This window comes from Sprattus sprattus, assembly GCF_963457725.1.
Source record: "Sprattus sprattus genome assembly, chromosome: 10".
Taxonomy (NCBI): Eukaryota; Metazoa; Chordata; class Actinopteri; order Clupeiformes; family Clupeidae; genus Sprattus; species Sprattus sprattus.
The window spans coordinates 26,754,405-26,773,766 of record NC_137908.1 but is presented as its reverse complement, the minus strand read 5'-3'; the positions used below and the strand labels follow the sequence as shown (position 1 = coordinate 26,773,766).

Genomic DNA, 19,362 nt, shown 5'->3' with positions numbered 1-19,362 from the left:
AGCTACTAGCTGATTACAATATGCCTACTAAAAGCACTTTATCTGTCAACAGATTTATAATTTACAAAATCAAAAGTTAAATCCTGGCAATAGAGTTAAAATGTATCAGGTTCCATTTGCAGAGGCTAAGCTATCAGCAACTTAAAAAATACACTCTATAGCTTCTACTGTATTGCTACAGTCGCTGTTGATGAATGGCAGGATTACTTTTAATGTCCACATTGATTTATTTATCAGAGTCATCATCACGGAGTCACAATAAGAACGCTGACACTTAATTAAGTAAATACCAATCAGAGTGCAATGAGCTGAGGAGCTATTAAGACACACAACATGGAAGCTCCACTGAGACGAGTCTTGACATCAGCTGCAATGGCAGCAGCTGGTGACAATAGCTTTTGCATTCTGTATGCAGGTTGTCTGAAGGCACACACTTTGATCTCAGGCACTTTGTAACAATTCTATTTTTATAATGCATTTAATTCAGCCGTCACTGTTGTTTTTACACAGCAAAGTGGATTGGGATGTGGGGTAATAGATGTCTGTACACTGTACACGCCACTGTGGTTTGTTCTCATGTCATTTTCCCCCCTCTTCAGTCCTTTAATCCACAGTCTGGGTACTTATTCACAGAGCTGACTGACTAGAAATGTTCCCTGCTTTGTTTCATCTCACTTCACAGGCACCAAACACACACTCACACACACACACACACACACACACACACACACACACACACACACACATTGACATATTTTATGTTGCTCTGTCTGACATTCAGTCACATACAGTAGCATGCTCTCTCTCTCTCTCTCTCTCTCTCTATCACACACACACAGAGACACACACAGACACACACATATTGACACTTCAGACTTCAAGCTTGTCTCTCCTCCACATATACAATTGTGAAGCTGTCATGAAAAGGTGATGCTGCCAACTGCAGCTTTTCGTCAGGGTTACAGAAGCCGCCGAAACATTCCCTTTGGTACAGCGCAAAATAGAGGGCATTAAAAAAAAAGCATTTTAGTAAAAAACAAGGGATAAAATTATCTCAACAATTATCTCCTCCAGCTGCAGGAGTGTGTATAGTTATGCATGATCTGCGTCTTCCTTGTCTAATTTAGAAACAGCTGTATGGTTGGTTGCTCACATGTCTCTGTGTGTATGTATGTGCATGTGTGTGTGTGTGTGTGTGTGTGTGTGTGTGTGTGTGTGTGTGTGTCTGTGTGTGTCTCTGTGTGTGGGTGTGTGTGTGTGTATGTGTGTGTGTGACAGAGAGTGCCGCCCATATGTGCACCATCAATCACTGTAACCAATAACAAATTCATGTTGCCATTTGTAAGAGCATTAATCAATGCTGGTCTTAATGTATTCAGTCATTCAATTAATGTACCTATTTCACTGGTCATTCCGTTACATGGCTCGGAGGCTGATTTTAAGGTGAATTGATTGGGGTGAAATTGCTGGAAGTGTATCGATCGCTGGCTGTATGGATTAAAAAACGAGCTGGTGATGAATGGCTGTTGACTGGCTAATGACTTGATGAGGATTTTAAACAGGTGAAAGAACCTGACGAGGCTCCGTGCAGTGGATACTCTGCATAAAAAAATTAAGCACAGGGTCGGGAGAGAGACAACGACTGCGTGGACCCAGACCTGTTACTGCAGACAACCATTACAATTAGGAGACGTGCAAAGAGCGCGGCCACATCTCATCATCATCTCCTCTGCCTTCGCATTGATGCTCTGCCAAGTCAGCACAGCACTGCCCTGAAGCGTCTACTGATGCAGCCATCTGTCACGGGCACCCAGCAAGGATCGGATCAGCACCAGCGGGTCACCTCGCCAGTGCTGGCCTCTCTGACCCGCAAACCCGCACCCCCCACCGGCACGACACACTCCATTAAGGCTCGTCTACAACTCAAAAGGCGCCTGCAAGTGCCTTTCTTTTTCTGAAGCGCTTTCTGAAGCATAGTGCCGAAGAGGGGCAGAGATACGCACTGATCAATCCAAAATGCCAGCAAATGTTTTCGATCAATTTCTCATAGCACCGAGGCACATATTGATTTCCTCTGCGCTACAAAATTGCAATTCATAACCTCCTGAGATTACGTATGGGATCTTGAAAGAGACACATTTTATTGCGTCAGGCAGACAGACTGTGTGTTGAACACTCCCGAAATGACGAGACTTAACAATTTCATATCTCTGGTGTATTCTCTGGGCACGCACAGCAGAGTGTGTGACCGCTGCCTCTCCAGCCCTTCACCTTGGGTTGAAGGTTATGGCCACCGTAAATAAGCACTGCTGACACTCCGTCACATTTTTATTTATCTATCCCCCCCCCCCCCCCCCCCTCCTCATTACCTCCCATGAGAAGAGCAACATTCTCATTATGGGCCCGATGTAGTCTTGGTCCTTCAGATCCACTGCCTAGTCAGCACAGATGAGCCTCCCTACACCAGCTCCACATCACCAGCTCTCCCATTCAACCCTACCCAACAGGACAATCGGATGCCTGAGTGGAGCGGTCCTTTATGTAAAGGTGCCCGGTCATAGCAGGTGGCGTGGGTTAAGGCCACACCTGTCAGTCTGTTTTAACCCCTGTGTGTTGGAATGAGCAGAGACACAAGAGTGGTAACAACAGGATAGAGTGGAAAGCGCAACACTAGCTAAGAAGCATGACAGGCAAGACTGGGTTTATACTAATGTCAGGTTACTTAATTAAGTACTGAAAAAAGGCAGAAAAAATATATATATAAATATAATCTGTAATATTTATATTTAAGGTGTCACATTTCTTTCTGGTTGATTGTGCATCAAACAATGGTAGGCATCAGATTAGGTTAAATGAAAAAGAAAAATGTGTTTATTTCATACATTATTTCCAAAATGTTCGATGTGAGTAAAAGACCAATCCATGTGCAAGCTGCTGGCTGTTTTAGTTATACAAGCTATAGATTATGTCCCCTTCATTTCCAGTCAGATGTGGATTTAGTTATCTTCAAACAAGACTGAAAAATAAGAACATGGGCCAGTATAGTCTGCATAGTATCTATCTGGCTGGTATTTCACTCTGTGAGATACGGGAGGAGCAAATGGCAGAAATCACCAAAGCAGATTTCCCTTGCAGTATTGCCTTTTTGTCTGAGGGTGCACATTTCCGATGCGAGTTTGTCAGTAATATTCCAGCTCCAAGTGCACATCTTAATAACATCAACCCATGCCCATGTCAGCTTTAGTTAACAGGCACATGAATATAACGTTCGCTTTATTTGGAGAGGTAGGTGTTGGACTATAGGTGTGTTATTTAAAGAAATGCCTTTATTGTATGTAAAGAAATTAAAGAAATTGCTGTTCCTAATAAACTTTTCAATCAACTTAAAATTGTCATGATTCAAGGACAATTTACTTAATTTACTCTCCTTTCCCAAATGGCTCTCATTTGAGAGGTGCAGCTTCTTTTAGGCTCTCATTCCTAATTAAGTTTTGCCACGGTGTATCTCCTCTAATTGTGGCATACTGATCTGAGATCATTTGTGTCTATGTGCATGTAGGCTCAGTCAATACCTTAAAAAAGGAACAATAGAATCAGAAATAACCTGAAGCCTATGTCAGGTCTGGTCGTGGTCTGTCAGTTTTTTTAGGGAGCACCAGGCAAATGGACCTTCTATGCCACCACACAAGCACATTTCTGTTAGAGGTTATGCCAAAGGTGATACACAGAGAGAGAAAGAGAGATAGAGAGACCATATGATACTGTTACACGTTAATAAATCTAGAACACAGCAGTGTGTAGCTGAATGTGTTTTACATAGTAAACTAGACATATTAAACACATGCCATTTGCTGTGGTAGTTAGGCAACCCCTCTTCCTTAAACAGGGGCCCCAAAGGGCATAAGCGGTGAGAAAAAACAAAGATATTTCATGTCTACCTCCATGTGTATATGTGCTGTCATGTTTTAAGATGCACAATGCTGTTTACCAACAACAAGCATTGTTTGATACAGTGACCCATAAATGGCTGATCAATGATGAATATTCAGATTAGCTTGTCTAAAGAGCCCCACGTGACCAATAAACACCACCTGGGCTAGCCGCATATCAAGGACTATTCTCTCAGTTAGCAACACATATTTCAAATGTCAAAGGACAGCAAAAATCTTTTATCATCCTCTAGTCTATATAGAGATAGATAAATCCACAAAACATATGCTATGTGTTTACACCAGTGGGTAATGCCAACAAGATTATTGTTTTATAGGCAAACAAGATTATTGCTTAACATACCAACAAGTGTAATGCTCTGTATAGTAGAGAGAAAAAACATAGAAACCTAAAAAAATTAACCTATGACAAGCACAGTTCTCTTAGCATAATAAGCTCTACCACACAATTAATCATTTGACAGAATATGTGTACAATAACTAGGTGAAATGAATGATGCATCTCTTTTTTTTCTCTCATAAATGGTGCCATTTGTAAATGCACTGCATTTTTGCCATGCAGTAAGTATTTCTGTGACATGTCCACTGAAAAACATCATCGTTAACAGCCAAAGCCATATTACCGGTAAAAATGCAGCCCTGCACAAACATGCACTGAATAAAATATGTCTTTCTCTGAATTTCATACCACTCTAGCAATTTCGACTCCAAAGCTGTCATTTTTCTTTCTCAGTCAAGGCAGTATATTAACTGCTGGAGCTGAAACCGGAGATAGAATGATGTTACTGGTCAGATCATGTATACATATGTAATTTTTTTTCTCACTCTGGGAATTTAATCTAAAGAATATTTGATTACAGCCCACTGGAAATGGAGAAGCTAAGGAAAATGACATTACTGAGGAGAGGAGATGAAAGGAGAATAGAGCAACAATGTCAGCCCTATGCTAAGGATGTGAAACATTAATAATCTTTAAAGTCATTTGGCTGTCTGTGAGCAAAAAGCATCATAAGGTGCCTCTTATGAGAGAGTGAGTGGAGCTGGGTGCTGAGTGCTCTCAGTCAGACACTCAGGGGCGAGTGGGGCACGGTGCGTGGTGTGAGCTGGGCGGAGGTCCTTGACAATCCACTATCAATCCACAGGTCAGACACTGGCCAACAGCGACGTCAGATTCGCCCAAAGATAGTCACAATTAAGATGTATTTTCATCATTATGAAGCCCGGGATCGATTGGCTTCTCCACGACTTGATCCTCTCCATCTACAGTCGCGGTACTTCTTCCTGCTGTCATATTTAGTCGCTTTACTTATCTCACTCGAGCGCATCCAGACCGCCCGGCCTTCCCGTCGGCCCACGCCTGACACGGATGCCCTTACCCTGAGGAGTAATGAGATGATGAGAGCCTGCCGTCTGTGCGTGCAAGTCGGGCTGTTTCTCTAGCTAATTGGAGTTTTATTTGTGACAATCAATTTATTTTCTGTCTCTGTGTCAGAGCCATTGATCCTCTATCACCGGGAGCTCTTGGACGCCCAGTCCACCGCCCACTGAGCAAATACTGAAGCACAGTGTGTGGCATTTTATTTTTTAACTTCAACTTTCAACTATCAATTTCAACTTCGGGCTTTCGGACATGTGTTCTGTGTCTTTCTAGCTTCCTAATTTTGAGACTAATCTCCAGAGTATAAGTCTCGAGGGAGGCATAAAAAAGAAGGCCCTGCTTCTGTCATCGAGCTCTCCTGAATCAAAGGCCATTAAACGTCTTGGTGAAACTAATCCTGACACTTTGAAATAGGAAAGATAAATGTTCCAACAACAAATTGCAAAATAGCAATCGTTTAAATTGTTTAAATAGCAATCCGTGCATAGGTAGTATGAAGATGCTGCCATAGTCTTTTCACCTGAGAGGCATGAAAAAGACCCAATATATTAATATGCATAAGTCACACATGAATTAGCCTGGATAGTGTTATTACATTTGGTTACAGTGGAAGATTCATTTGTTTTCGAGGTCATCCAGACATATTCAACAGCATAAGAAAACACTGGGTGACAAATCTGTTCCTTCTTCTGACAATGATCACATAATACAGTTTTTTTTTATTCTAAAAACGGCATGGATGAAAATGACATTTAATTACACAGAGCAAAAAAAAGCCCAAAGGAAAAGAGATAAACCAGTTGGAGGAAGAGGGAGGGAAAAAGTGAAGAAAGGAAGTCAGTGAGCGAGAGAGAGAGTAAAAGAAAAAAAGAGACAGTAAAAGTGATTTCGCAGTCCACTGGTGTCGCTGGATTATCATGAAAATGAAAGCTACTGAGACAGGGAGTATCAGGGAGCAGAGAAATGGAGCTGAGACTGATAACACAGTGAAGGGGGATGCAGAGAATGAGAGAGAAAGACATGCGGATGAAAGGAAAGAAGGGGGCTAAAACAGTGTGAGTGAAAAGACTGAGAGGAAGACTGGGCTTTGTTATGGAGGCAGGAAACCGCACAAGACAGTGCACTGCCTGTGCTGGGGAAATAAGCTTCAGTGACTGGGTAGAAAACAACAGGACAAAACGAACTTTTAGTTGGGTAGCGCCTCGTGGTGTTTGTGATGAAATACCACACGCTAAAGAGAGATGAAAGCGTAACTGGTAAATGAAGATATATGATGAATGAGAAATGCCAAGCACGTTTCTCATTATTTCCTGCTGAAAACGAAAAACGCCTCATTATTTGAGTTGTTTGCAGCAGCCCCTTGTCGTAACACTGAACTGTGGAGACAAACATCGACAAAACACATAATGATTCTCGAGGGCCCCATTCAGCACCATGGGCGTATTTGAGAGAACCGTTGGAAGTGTATCCTGTCTCTTATAGCCTCTCTAATTGAGTGGTTGTTGCATGCAAAGCCTTGTAGCTTTCAGGGGCAGTGAGACATAGGTGGGGAAAAGACACTTCTGTGATTTGTGTTGAGACCAGTCAAAACATGGGCTTGTTGTTCATTAAAAGCGATACTATTCTGTACAAAGAAATGTTACACTCAACTCCCATGCACTACATAATTAACACATAGATCATCTCGGAAAGGTTCGATCTAAAGCCACAAGGAACGTAGACCTAACAGCTGACTTGAACCAACACATACATATGCACGTGCAGACACACACACACACACACACACACACACACACACACACACACACACACACACACACACACACACACACACACACACATACGAGCACAAGGGCCATAAGTCCATTATCTCCACAGGCTGGTTTTGGCAGCTTGTCAGCATTCAGAGATGCAGTAGGTAAGATCCTGCAGTCTGGAGCCAATTTCCTGGTGTTTCACCTGCCTGCTCCAGCTCCTACCTGTCCGGCCCCATGGACGGATCACTCAATCACCGCCGCCCAGCATGCTCCAGACTAACAGGGACCCAAACCCTTTATTCACCACCCCCGCCCCTACCCCATCTCCCACACCCTGGTAGGGTCAGAGTGGACACACCTGAGCATGCCATGGCGGTGTGGTGAAAACAGAACAGCATGCCGTGACTTTCACCCAACGGGCCAAGGTCCTCTATTTTAAGAGTGAGTGGAGCTGTGAACGAGACTGGGCTCAGCCTCAGCCAGGATGTTAAACTGAAGGGTATAGCCTGGCTCAGTACTTTATATTTACAGGGGTGAAACATACATTTATATGGGGCAGGTAGCTACTTATCTATGGGTACATATCTATGTGGCAGATTTATATTGATGGTGTTTGAAATACCATTGTGAACTGATGCAAAACCAATATTATTTTCTTATTAGCAAAAAATATACAGAGAAATGAGTTTCATGCTAAATTTTTTGAACAAGTAATGAAGGATGACTAATAACTGATGAAGTAATGAAGGCTGGGGAATGATGAATATGAAAAGTTGTTACAAGAGACATCAAGAAACTCTAGTCGGATGAAGCATGTAGTGAAGGGGAAGAGACTCAACTGGCCCCTGAAAATACTGCCAGTGTGGATTTGTCTAGCACCTCCGGAGTGAGGAGATACAAAACACAAGAAAACAAAGACAGCACAATACACCACCAATAACAACCCTGGTAATACTAAAAAGTAATAAACTAAATTAATAATAATAAATATAATGTTATAAAATAAGAAATACAAAAAATAAATAAAATTGAAAAAAAACAAGAAACAGGGTTTCAGAAATGGCCTGAAATACACATGAAATAAAGGATCAGCATTAAGGTCAACACAATTGGCAGTTAAACCACAACATAAACTAATGTTCCTAAATTGGTTCTTTAGGCACACCAATCTTGAGCAAAGAGAAGGCGGAAACCAAATCACTAAATTACCATTGATCCAGCCAATTCCAACCTTATATTATTATTAATATGTCATATTAATAATGTTTTGAATTGGATCTTTTTAAAGCTTTATTAAAATATATTTTAAATGACACATTCAATTATATTCTGTAATATTATTGTGATACTTTTGTGATATCGTATCATGATGTATAGTATCGTGACATATGTATTGTATCATGGCGCAGGTCTTTTTTTTGTTGTGATACTTTATTTTCAGGGGTAATTCAGCCACGTGATGGCCTTGCTATATGTGTGGGGTTTCAAGAACTCTTGGAATAAGTTCAACAGCTTTTATCTAGAGGTGAGTATTCTTCCAGAGGAGAGGAGAAGTAATCAATAAAAGCAATGCTCATCATTAAATAAGTATAAACACCTCACAATCATCTCCTGATGTAGCCAAGAGGAGTGGTTGTATAAGCACTGGCTGCACAGAATAAAAAATATACAGAATAAATAATAAATGTAATAAAAATACATAGATTTATAATTCAAATGTTGAGCACTGAGCATACTTTTCCACTAGCACTAGTTTTCATGCACAGCCTTGCTTGTACAGAACATCTAACCTGTAACTGTGAGGGTTTGACCTGATTTCAAAACCGAGCATAACTCGCTAACACAGATTTTATGAAATTATGAGTCCACGTATAGGTCAGGTGGGCCACGTATAGGTCAGGTGGGCCGTCTAGGCAATGTTTCACTCAGATTGATTAGTGTGTGAGGAAGAATTTGGATATGGTAAGCCCATTCACTATGGTAAAAAAAACTAGAAGAATTATGTATCAAATTATCACTGAGGTACTCACATTTCATCTGGGGAGGGTTTCCTGTTATGTTACTCAGCGACTTAGTTTACAAAGACTTGAAAGGTATACCTTAACTAAAGTGGTTTACTGTTCTATGTACGCTTCCCAACCCATCTCTTACTTATTCCTTAATAGGCTAAATCCATGTGTTGAGCGTGTGTGAGATTAGTATGATGGGCATGGCTCAGATTGTAGCGCAGGTAATCAATCTTAGAAAGGACCTCAACGAGAAATACTATGCAAGTCAAAATAAAATAAAATAAATCCAAATCAGGATGGCTTTAGGCTAGATATTACTCATAGATTTGTATGGGATTGTAGGGATTACAAATGAACGGCTAATTCATTTATATCAATGTTTTTTCTTGCTATTTAATGTAGCACAAAATGTAATGCAACACAATGCATGGTCTTTTATCACAGTCAGTGTATACGTCCAGACACTAACACAACATTGTTAGGCTCTACTTTAGACTAGTCCAGACCATCCTCACGAAAATGTCTCTTACAGTAGGTTAACTTTCTGGGACATTCTGGAAAAATCCTCGAAACATTAAGGTATAACTTAAGAATAAATAAATTAAGTAGTGTTATGAAGCCTTTGAGAAACCCACCCATAATTAATTTAGATATGACATACTTACCATGGACTCTCACAGTACACTACAACTGCTTCAGTCAAATGTGAAATGAACCTTGTAAGGAGATGTAATGCAATTCAAGGCCATTCTGGATCCTCCACACTGTTCGCTGAAACTTCCTGTTTCATGGCTAATGTCTCTACGGGGATAGGTCTTAATGTAACCCAATATGGTAAAAGACTTGAGTGGAATACTCTGCAGTGGGATGGTTCCTTGTGAAAACGACTGCTCTCAGGACTACATCAAAGCTTCTCTGCTTTACCTGGTTATTAGCTTCCTGAAGTCAGATGAAATGGGCTGACGCTCGGGCCAAACGACTGTCATCGCGGTAATAAATGAACTCGGGGTTTCATTTAGTCACAGTCATTCTCAACATCCGCGGCGGACGCAGGTATCTCAGAGCGCTGCCTCATTGCTCGGCATGCAGCCTACTTATGAGATCAGCCACCAAATGTTGCCCATTTTCTGGGCGATTCGCAGGCCTCCGCGATTCTGTATTTGTGACACGTCCTTGCAGGAAACAGAGGGGTATAATGAGAATTCACTTCGGGGGCTGAAAAACTTCACTTTTTAAGGGAACTTGGGGGTCCATACATCACGCATGCTCCACCCGGTCCGGTGTCTCTCAGACAGGCGCGCTCTACCAGGTGGACGGCATTTTCCTCCCTGATGCCAGTCTGTCCTGATCAATCACTCAGGGAAGTGTGTGTGCGGGGTAGGCAGTGTGTAGGCTGCATCGAAGTAAGTGTGCGTGTGTGTGTGTGTCACTATGAGTATGTGTATCGTGAGGGGGGAGGGGAGAGGAAAAGCATCTCTTTTGCATGCAGGACGGTAGGCAATGCATCAAAAGATGACAGCTTTCCCATTCTTCTTTAAATAAGAGTGTCGAGACTCCTGGCTCTGCCTTAACTTTAATCATTCATCTAAATAAGTGTTGCAGAACTCTGCGCACAGGAGGCTGGGCAGGGCACCCTGCCAGAGCAGCAGAATAAGAACTGACGTAGTGTCGGCGAATTTCTCATTTGTAAACGTGTAAACATATATTTGACTCAGATTGCAGATGCAACAACCCTGCCCCCCACCACATTCAGTACACCGCATCCCCCCCCCCCCCCCCCCCCATCCCCCCACACCAACAAGAGATTTATGTATTGGGATGAGGTTTAAAATTCATGGCAGTTATAGTGGAAAGAGAAGAAAGCGGTGCCCAGCCTGTCCAGAGCAGGAGGAATGACACTAAGTGACAGTGATTGATGCACACGCTCCTTGCAACTTATCCAGCGCAAAACCTGAGAGTGCTTGGAAAGAGAGAAAAGAGAAATAAACAAGCGGCAATATCAGAAATAAATAAAAAAGTACAAATAAACATAAAGCTGCAAGGGTGCGGGGGTGGGGGGGTGGCGACCTACCCGTGTAATGAAAACAAGTAGGAGGAGGGGGAATGGAGGGGGGGGGGATGTCGAGAAAGAAAAGGAGAGTGAGATTGTCAGGATGATCGGCCAGGATGTAAGTGATCAGGCCGTCATTTAGACAATGGAAACCCAAGGCTCAGGATAGGGAGGTGGTAGAGGAGAGCTCCTTGCTTTGCCCACACCCTCGTATCTCCTTCTTTTTCACTGATGGAGATAATTGGGGCAGTGGGATGCAATGGCGCTGGATGCTGTGCACATATGTCAAAGTGTGTTGTTCACCTGCAACTGTGCTTTCCGGCTCACTCTCTTTCTTAAACACACGCACTCTCTCTCTATCTCTCTCTCTCTCTCTCCATCTCTCCTTTTAGATATATTTTAGGCGGATGCATCAGGGAGGACTGGGCTATAAGTGGGTGATTAGTGAAAACTGAAAAGACAGAGAGGCAGAGTGGAACCAATCACTTTATCAATTAGTTTCCCAAAAACATGCGCTGAAGGGTTATGGCTTTTAGTGGGTTATCCAATCAGCCTGAAAAAACACTAAAATATCACAGCCTGTAAGTACTTCACACTCTTCCTCCACAACAGACTTTTTCCAAAGGGATTACATTGTTGCCATTTGAATGAATTATAACATTTCAAGTCATACCTTGTATTTAAATCTAATTTAAACCAGTGTTTATAGAATGTTTGTTCAGAAAAGTAAAATAATGGTGCAACTAAATAATGCTTATTATTTCTTATCAGAAAGGTAACTACATATAACACAACACACAATACACAATACACCAAAGGAACATCTACCATGATGACATTGCAACTTGCAACACATTAATGGCAAGATGGTTTTGCAGTGTCTTAAGGCATATTAGCAATTCCACCCCTGTGAGTCTGTGAGTCAGCTTTGTAAGTGCGACAGTCTGTCTGAAACACCACTGTTTCAGTTGAAAGTCAGACCCAAAGTCAGGTCCTGGACCTGGACCTGTACCTGGCCACGCGTTTCAGACTCACGCTATTTCTCCTGGTCCTTAGCCATACCTCCATACCACAATTTCCGAAAGCTGACAGCTCCAGGTTCCTGGAAGGCTCCATAAAGTCTTGATAGCCGTTGTATTCGTGGCATGCCTCTCTGTTAGGAGCCATCTTTGTCTCACACTCAGACAATACAAAAAAAAACGCTCACACACTGTGCTTGGAAAAGCACCTGGAATGGTGCACTGAGAATCTGTGAGGACTTTAAAGCTCGTAACACGGAAAATACATTTGCTTTATTTGACATGGAATCAATATGCATTTAAACCACATTAATCACATTGGGTGCAACCAAAGTGACCCTGGGCCCTGCCTCAAAACTTCTACAGAATTTACTCTGGGCTTGATTCTACTGTAGTTTCTTTATTGAAGTGGGCTACTTTTAGCAGCCATACCTTGCTGATCTGGATAAATCACCCCTGTTCAAGGACAGAGCACAGAGACCCCTTACAGGGCTCTGGAACATCCACCATCTGCTAACAAAAGCAGAGTGCTGACCATGCCTTTCCCCTGTCTCCTGGAGCATGGCTACATACTGCACTGCACACAGGAGCAACAGTAATCAATGCAGTGCAGGTCAACACAGGAAGGATGCAACAGAGAGAAAGAGAGCAGCGAGAGAGAGGGGTGGGGGGGATACAATAGAAAGACAACAGATCTGCAACAGGTAGACACTTACAGTAGGTAGATAGAGTAAAGGGAGACAGTGTGTATGCATGCTAGGCGAGAGGAGATAAGACTGGAGAAAGCAGAAGAGAGAAGGACAGAGCAGCGAGGGATTACCAAGGCAAGCAAGGGTAATGGAGAGAGAGAGAAGGAGAAGAGGAATGAAAGGAAGAGAGAAAAAGAAGAGGAATGGAGAGAGAGATGGGGGGAGGAACAGGGACAGAGATGAAGGAGTGGAAAGAGAGAGTGGAGGAATGGAGAGAGAGGAGGAATGGAGAGAGAAAGATAAGAGAATGGAGAGAGACATAGAGGAGGAACAGAGAGAGAGAGGAGGAATTGAGAGAGAGCTATATACGAATGGAGAGAGTGGAAGAATGGAGAGAGAGAAAGAAATGGAAAGAGAAAGAAAGAGAGAGAGAATGGAGCTGAGAAGGTGAGGTAAGGGGAATTAAAAGAGAGGTGTGTGCTGACATCTGATCTGATGGATGAGAAGGTGGTGCAAGAGAATGTCTTCTGGGAGGTGAGAGTGAGAGTAAGCATGTAGTCATGTTCAAACTTCTTGAGGAGAAGACGGAGGAGAGAGAAGATGACGAGAGGACTGTGAAGGAGCTGGGTGGAGAGCAAGGAAGACTCCCACGGAGAGCACGAGTGTAGACATGAGAAATGGTGCAGGATGGGCCAGCCAGAACAGAGTGGAGGGCCCCCAAGGCTTAGCAGCTTCTATCAGTCTTCCCCACTCGGAGCGCAGTATCACAGCAGATATGAGGCCAGATGAGGGGCTCAGAACATCACTGCTCGGATAATTGTTTCCTTTCATTCCATCTCTCTCTCTTCCTCTGCCAACACTCCATGGATCACCTTACCGTCTCTGTAATTGTACAAGGAACCAGTAGACCTGTGCCTGTTTATGTGATTAAACGAAGTTCATGGATGTGCTGGTATGAGACTGCGCCTCTCTCTGCCTCTCTCTGCCTCTCTCTCTCTCTCTCTCTCTCTCTCTCTCTCTCTCTCTCTCTCTCTCTCTCTCTCTCTCTCTCTCTCTCTCTATCTCTCTATCTCCCTCTCTGTGTTTGTGTGTGTGTGTCTGCCAGATGGAGCAGTTGCTCTGTCTCAACTCAGGTCATCTTACCTGCAGGGCAGGGACCTGACGTGTGGCTGCAGCAGCTGGCAGCTCGATAAACACCAGCAACCGCAAACACACCAGACACACACACACACACACACACACACACACACACACACACACACACACACACACACATACACACACACACACACACACACACAAACAAATATCCATTTGAAGACATGTAGACACAGAGGCATCAATACACATGCACACACACACACACACGCACACAGATGCACACACACGCACACACACACACACACACACACACACACACACACAGTATGCCCTTTTCACTCCTTGCTTTGATGTTAGATGGATACAACCTTATGAGATGTGTAAAAACGAAGACATTTAACCGGTAAAATCCTCTTTTTTAGTTCAATCACAGAATGTGACACTACTTCTGTTGCCGTGGGCAACATGGTCACCCATAATGGCCTCAGTAAATATCCAGCATAATAAACCGCAAAGCCAAAAGGCATTAGTGTCCACCATATTTCACTCTCCTCAAAATAATACGTCCAGGCAAGATAAACAAAGAGACAGCAGATGGGTATCGATGTCCTCAATCATTTTTCTTATTGTCATGATACGGCTTGGATGACGTTTACTGCCATCACTCTTTTTTCTTTCTTTCCTTTTTTGTCTCAAGGAGATGTAAGCTAAGCTAATGAAATATGATGTTTATGCATCGACCTTCCAAAGGACAACCGTAGCTAATTTATTCAGGCTGACCAACCAACAAGGCTCTGCTAAAAGCTTCCAGACCAGTATATCATGCATCAAATACTCCCATGGTCCATGTTTAAAAGAACTACATTTTGAATGTCTGGGGGTTCAGAAGGACATCATAGCTGATTTGAATGAAAGTCCTTTGAATGTAAACCAAATTTGTACAGATTTTTGGTCTCCACAAATGCGTGTTCTGGTTGAAAATCATCACAATACATAAATATAAAAAGTACAAGGAGAGGAAAAAACTACATAAAGCTGACAACTTGTGCTCTGTACCAGTGCATGTTTTCCTTTAAAGCTTACAATAAGCCCTCCTTAATCTGACAGTGAACAACATAACATCTTGAATAACTCATTCATACCTGTAAAACCAATAAAACACACACACTCTTCCCCCCCTCCCCACACTCACACACATACATGCACACACTGCTACCTCCTCAAACAAACCAACAGAAACCCACCTTTACCTGCTGCGCATGTACACACAGATATATAAGCAAATGTGGGCACATGATTTGGGCGGATGCCAGCTCTGCTTGTGGGCCAGATGGATGGCGGAGAGGCGGGGGAAGGGGAGGAGAGGGGAGGGGAAGTGGGATGAGGCATATCTGTCATTGCTAACAAGCTGTGAGACAGTGAGGCGGGGGCAGGTCAGTGGCGCAGGACAGCGTCTCTCCTCGCCCTGACACATTCCTCACGGTCCTGCAGTGACACGCCTCTTAATTAGATCACAAGTTAATGACGGGAGGCAGCCATCTACTTCACTCTTACTTTCTGTCTCTCACTATTTCTCTTTCGTTCTTACAGTAACATCTCTCTCTCTCTCTGCCTCTCACTATACTTCCCGTCACTCACCCACATGAGAGATCCTGGCACACATCAGCACACTAAGCATATGTGTACAGCCTGTCTTATCGTACACTAAAGTGAAACGTTTGGAGACAGAAGAGGTGGGAAGCAGCATGAGACTGTGGCGGTGAGGAGATAAGGGTGTGAGGAGGTGTTCTGGTGGAGAAATTCGAAAAGCTCACTTTTCATCCCCTGGGCCTCCAACTCGTCTGCCAGGGGGTGTTGGGGGGTGGGGGAGAGAGGGGAGTGATGATTTCTGGGGCAAAGTCAAAGACAAACAAGACATTCATTCTGGCAGCTCAGCTTCCCGGCCCAACTGAAGCACATACCCTGCGATGCATCCCTGGAGACCAGTGACCTTCAGGACCGAGTGTGAGGTCCCATCATTACTCTCCCTCTTTTTAGTTACATGCCACGGCCCAAAATAGGCCCTTTCTATTGAAACTGGGTCCTCAAAAACAGATCAAGATATGTGTGGTATTTTTTTTTTCCAACTCCAACTGTAAGAAGCCATTACAGAGGCCCAGAGTTTCTTTTGAAAGAGAAGGAACAAAATGGAAAACTGGTGAAGCAAGCCAAATATTTAAATCTTATTCATTTGTGAGATTTTGACTAGGGATAGCTCAGGTTGAGAAAACAGGTTCAGAGAACCTCCATGGCATGAAGACGCAGAGTAGTTACAGGGGGACATGTTCTATGAGAGGGGTTATGAGGCATTCTTGAGGATATTCAGTGAAGTAAATGATTAAGTGCTGTTGATTGCATTGTGCGCTGCGCATTCTGTCAACCTTTCATTTTTCATGAAGGACCGAAACCAACCCTTTGGTTTGCCATGCTGACATCCATCACCTGCTCTTTTCTTCCCAGATCTCCCCCCTCTCTCTCTTTCCCTCCCTCTATTCCTCTCTCTACCACAGAAGCAATGGAGAATAGATCTCATAATCGATACCTCTCACAGCCAGAGCTGCAATAACAAATGCATTACAGGAGAGAAAAATAACATTCTGTTTTATTAAAATATGGGTGACAATCTTTTCTCATCCCTCCTGCCCTAGCCTAGGAGAATCAGAGGAAAAGGTTGAGGTTTAATTTTTTCTTTCATGACATCTCAAGGCTTGATCCTGCACAATATGCCACAATAATGAACAAGCAGAAAGAAGCCTCTGTGTTGCAGGTAGACCTAGCTTAGCATTCTGTTCGTCTCTGGCTCCCTCTCTAAATATATATTTCATACTTCTGTCTTTTATATTCAGACGGTGGAGCTCCACATACCACTCATCTTTATTTCATTCCTGGGATGTTTTTAATTTCATCTCAGATTATTATTTTTTGTCACTCCTTTCTCTTTCTCCATCCCTCCATCTTTCGTCCTCCACAGCCCTCTGCACCTGCCCTGAAATTGAGTGTTGTCTTTACATTTTTCATAACCCCTTTTCTAAAGAGAAATATATTTTATATATCTGCCCTGGCAGCTATCAGGGTCTGCCCAGGACTCAGAAGACAAAGCCAGGCAGGTGTGGTCACAGTAAGCACAGTGTGCTAGTAAGTCAAGCTCTAATCTGTTCAGTTTTCTTACATCTTTATTTGTATTATGCTACAGTGCCCAGAGGAAGTCCCTCCACTCCTCAGCCGCTGTGACATGCTCCTTCCCAAACTCATCACCAGCATCTCCAACCCTCTTCAGCGAGCGTCTGATGAAGCACAGCTGAATTCACAGCTCGGGAGAGTGTGTGTGTGTGTGTGTGTGTGTGTGTGTGTGTGTGTGTGTGTGTGTGTGTGGAAGTGACAGCTCCCTTGTCACCTTGCTCCACTGTGGCTGACGTGTGCGCTATTTGGAGGGGCTGGGACGGCTGCCTCACCGCTCTCTCCCTGGTTATCTCACTGGTTCCTCTGAGTGAAAGCTGATTTCTCCTGCCTTGCATAATTTGCCTGTGTGGCAGTCCCGGCGTGAAAAGACGGGGAGCTTTTAAAATCATCAGCGCTCATTATCCCTTCTCTCTCAGGGGAAGATTTAACCCTCAGCCACTTTAATCCCGTCAATGTTCTCTGCTTATTCCATTATACCCCGCAACCACTTTGTTTACTCATTTGTTTGCGGCCTCGCTCTCTTTCTTTCTCTCCTTCTCTCTCTCTTTTTCACTCTCCCCTCTACTCCCCAAGACCCTGCGGACCTTTGGCTAATTAGTGTAGCACTTTCAGTGCTCCCCCCTGGCACTGGGGGAGATTTCCATGCAGCCACTCCAAGGCTGCCCCTGGCATGAGCGAGTCACCGTACATACAGCCATGTCACTTTAGAGCCAGTGCGTCTGTCATCCTGGTTCATTTAAAGATGCGTGGGTGGATGGGATTATTATTTTGTTTTGGGGCTGGGGGAGGGAGGGGGGGGGGGGGGTTGTTCAGCTGCATAATATCTCTGCTGTGCTAGTCTAATTAGGGCTTTTGATCGCATTCACAATCATTAGAGACAAAAATGACAACATTTGAGAAGTCAATCAAAGACATGGGCATGTGATGTGTGAAGCCTGTGATCCTTCCTCTTTTTCAGTGGCTCTCATTAAAGGTGCACTATGCATGCTGTGAACTATGGCCTTAATTGCTAGGATTCTGCAATTACATCTTAATAATGTGTCAGTCATACAGAAAATTAAAAATAGCTTTTGGTATCAAAGATAATATAATAGATTTTGATCACTCTTATGTTGCCTTTATTTTATTTGTATGGTCCCTTTCCTCATCATCACACTAATCCTAGAGAATATACCAAAAAAGAATAATGGCACAAAGCAGATTTAAAGGGGCTATATGTAAGCCTGACTAGCTGTCGGCTAGCAAGATAAATTATTTCATACTACCCACCCTAAGGAAATTGAGGAGCAATGTATTACTTCATTTGTACATCCCTACCTCCTCTCCTTTGCAGAAGTAACCAAAAAATGTGGCAAAGGTGGTGAAGGTTGAAGGCTACATGTAGCATGTAAACATTGATATGACTGAAAGATATTTAGGCAACCATTAGTGTCTCATCAACATCAATTGACATTTCTAACTTAGTCGAGGCAAACAGAATCCTGTAGGTCATAATTTTAGCTCTCTAAGCTTTTGAGCTAACTGTCATTATTTTAGCCACTGAGATGGGATTTTAGAGATAGCAAAAACCATTCCTGACAGAGTGGGCTTATACCAGTGATGTGATGACACCCTTCCTTTGCTTTGTTGATTTTGCCACAGTGACTCACTAGCGCCTCTTGAGGTACAAAGTGGTGTTATGAGAGAGGACAGAGTGTACCTAGCTGGTTAGCATGCTAACTTAAGCAGCTTTCTGGGAAACACAGTGCATACGTATGTGTTTTTGACATTACGTTACTGCAGTTATTTCGTTACATTCTGCTGCTATTTGTCGTACATTTTTGAATGTTTTAAACAAAAAATAAACTTAAAGGCAGTGCAAGTAATTCTCATTCAAATGAATCCTAAAACCTTTAACAGAATAGCCTTCAAATTATCCTTTTCTACTAGGTTAAACAAATGAAATTAGATTTGATCTAGCAATCCTCATTCAATCAGTGCTCTTTTTAAACCATGTGTGGAGTGTATGGTGATACTCATTAATGTGCTTCTTCTGGTCAGTTGTAGTGTATCAGTAACCTTTGAACAATGAGTGTTGGACCCACAGAAAACCCCTGTCCATGTTCACACATCACAGACAGCCCACTGACTAGCCTGTATCACTGCATCACACACATTACAAATGATCATGCTCTCTGCGTCATCTTTGTG

The 19,362-nt window shown here is 43.1% G+C and overlaps 1 protein-coding gene across 1 annotated transcript in view; it reads right to left on the bottom strand.

The window, feature by feature from the left end:
• The window catches only part of nxph4 (neurexophilin 4), a gene marked incomplete at its 3' end in the record, with an annotated part of 31,479 nt that overhangs the window by 982 nt on the left and 11,135 nt on the right, over window positions 1-19,362 (bottom strand). The window lies entirely within an intron of this gene.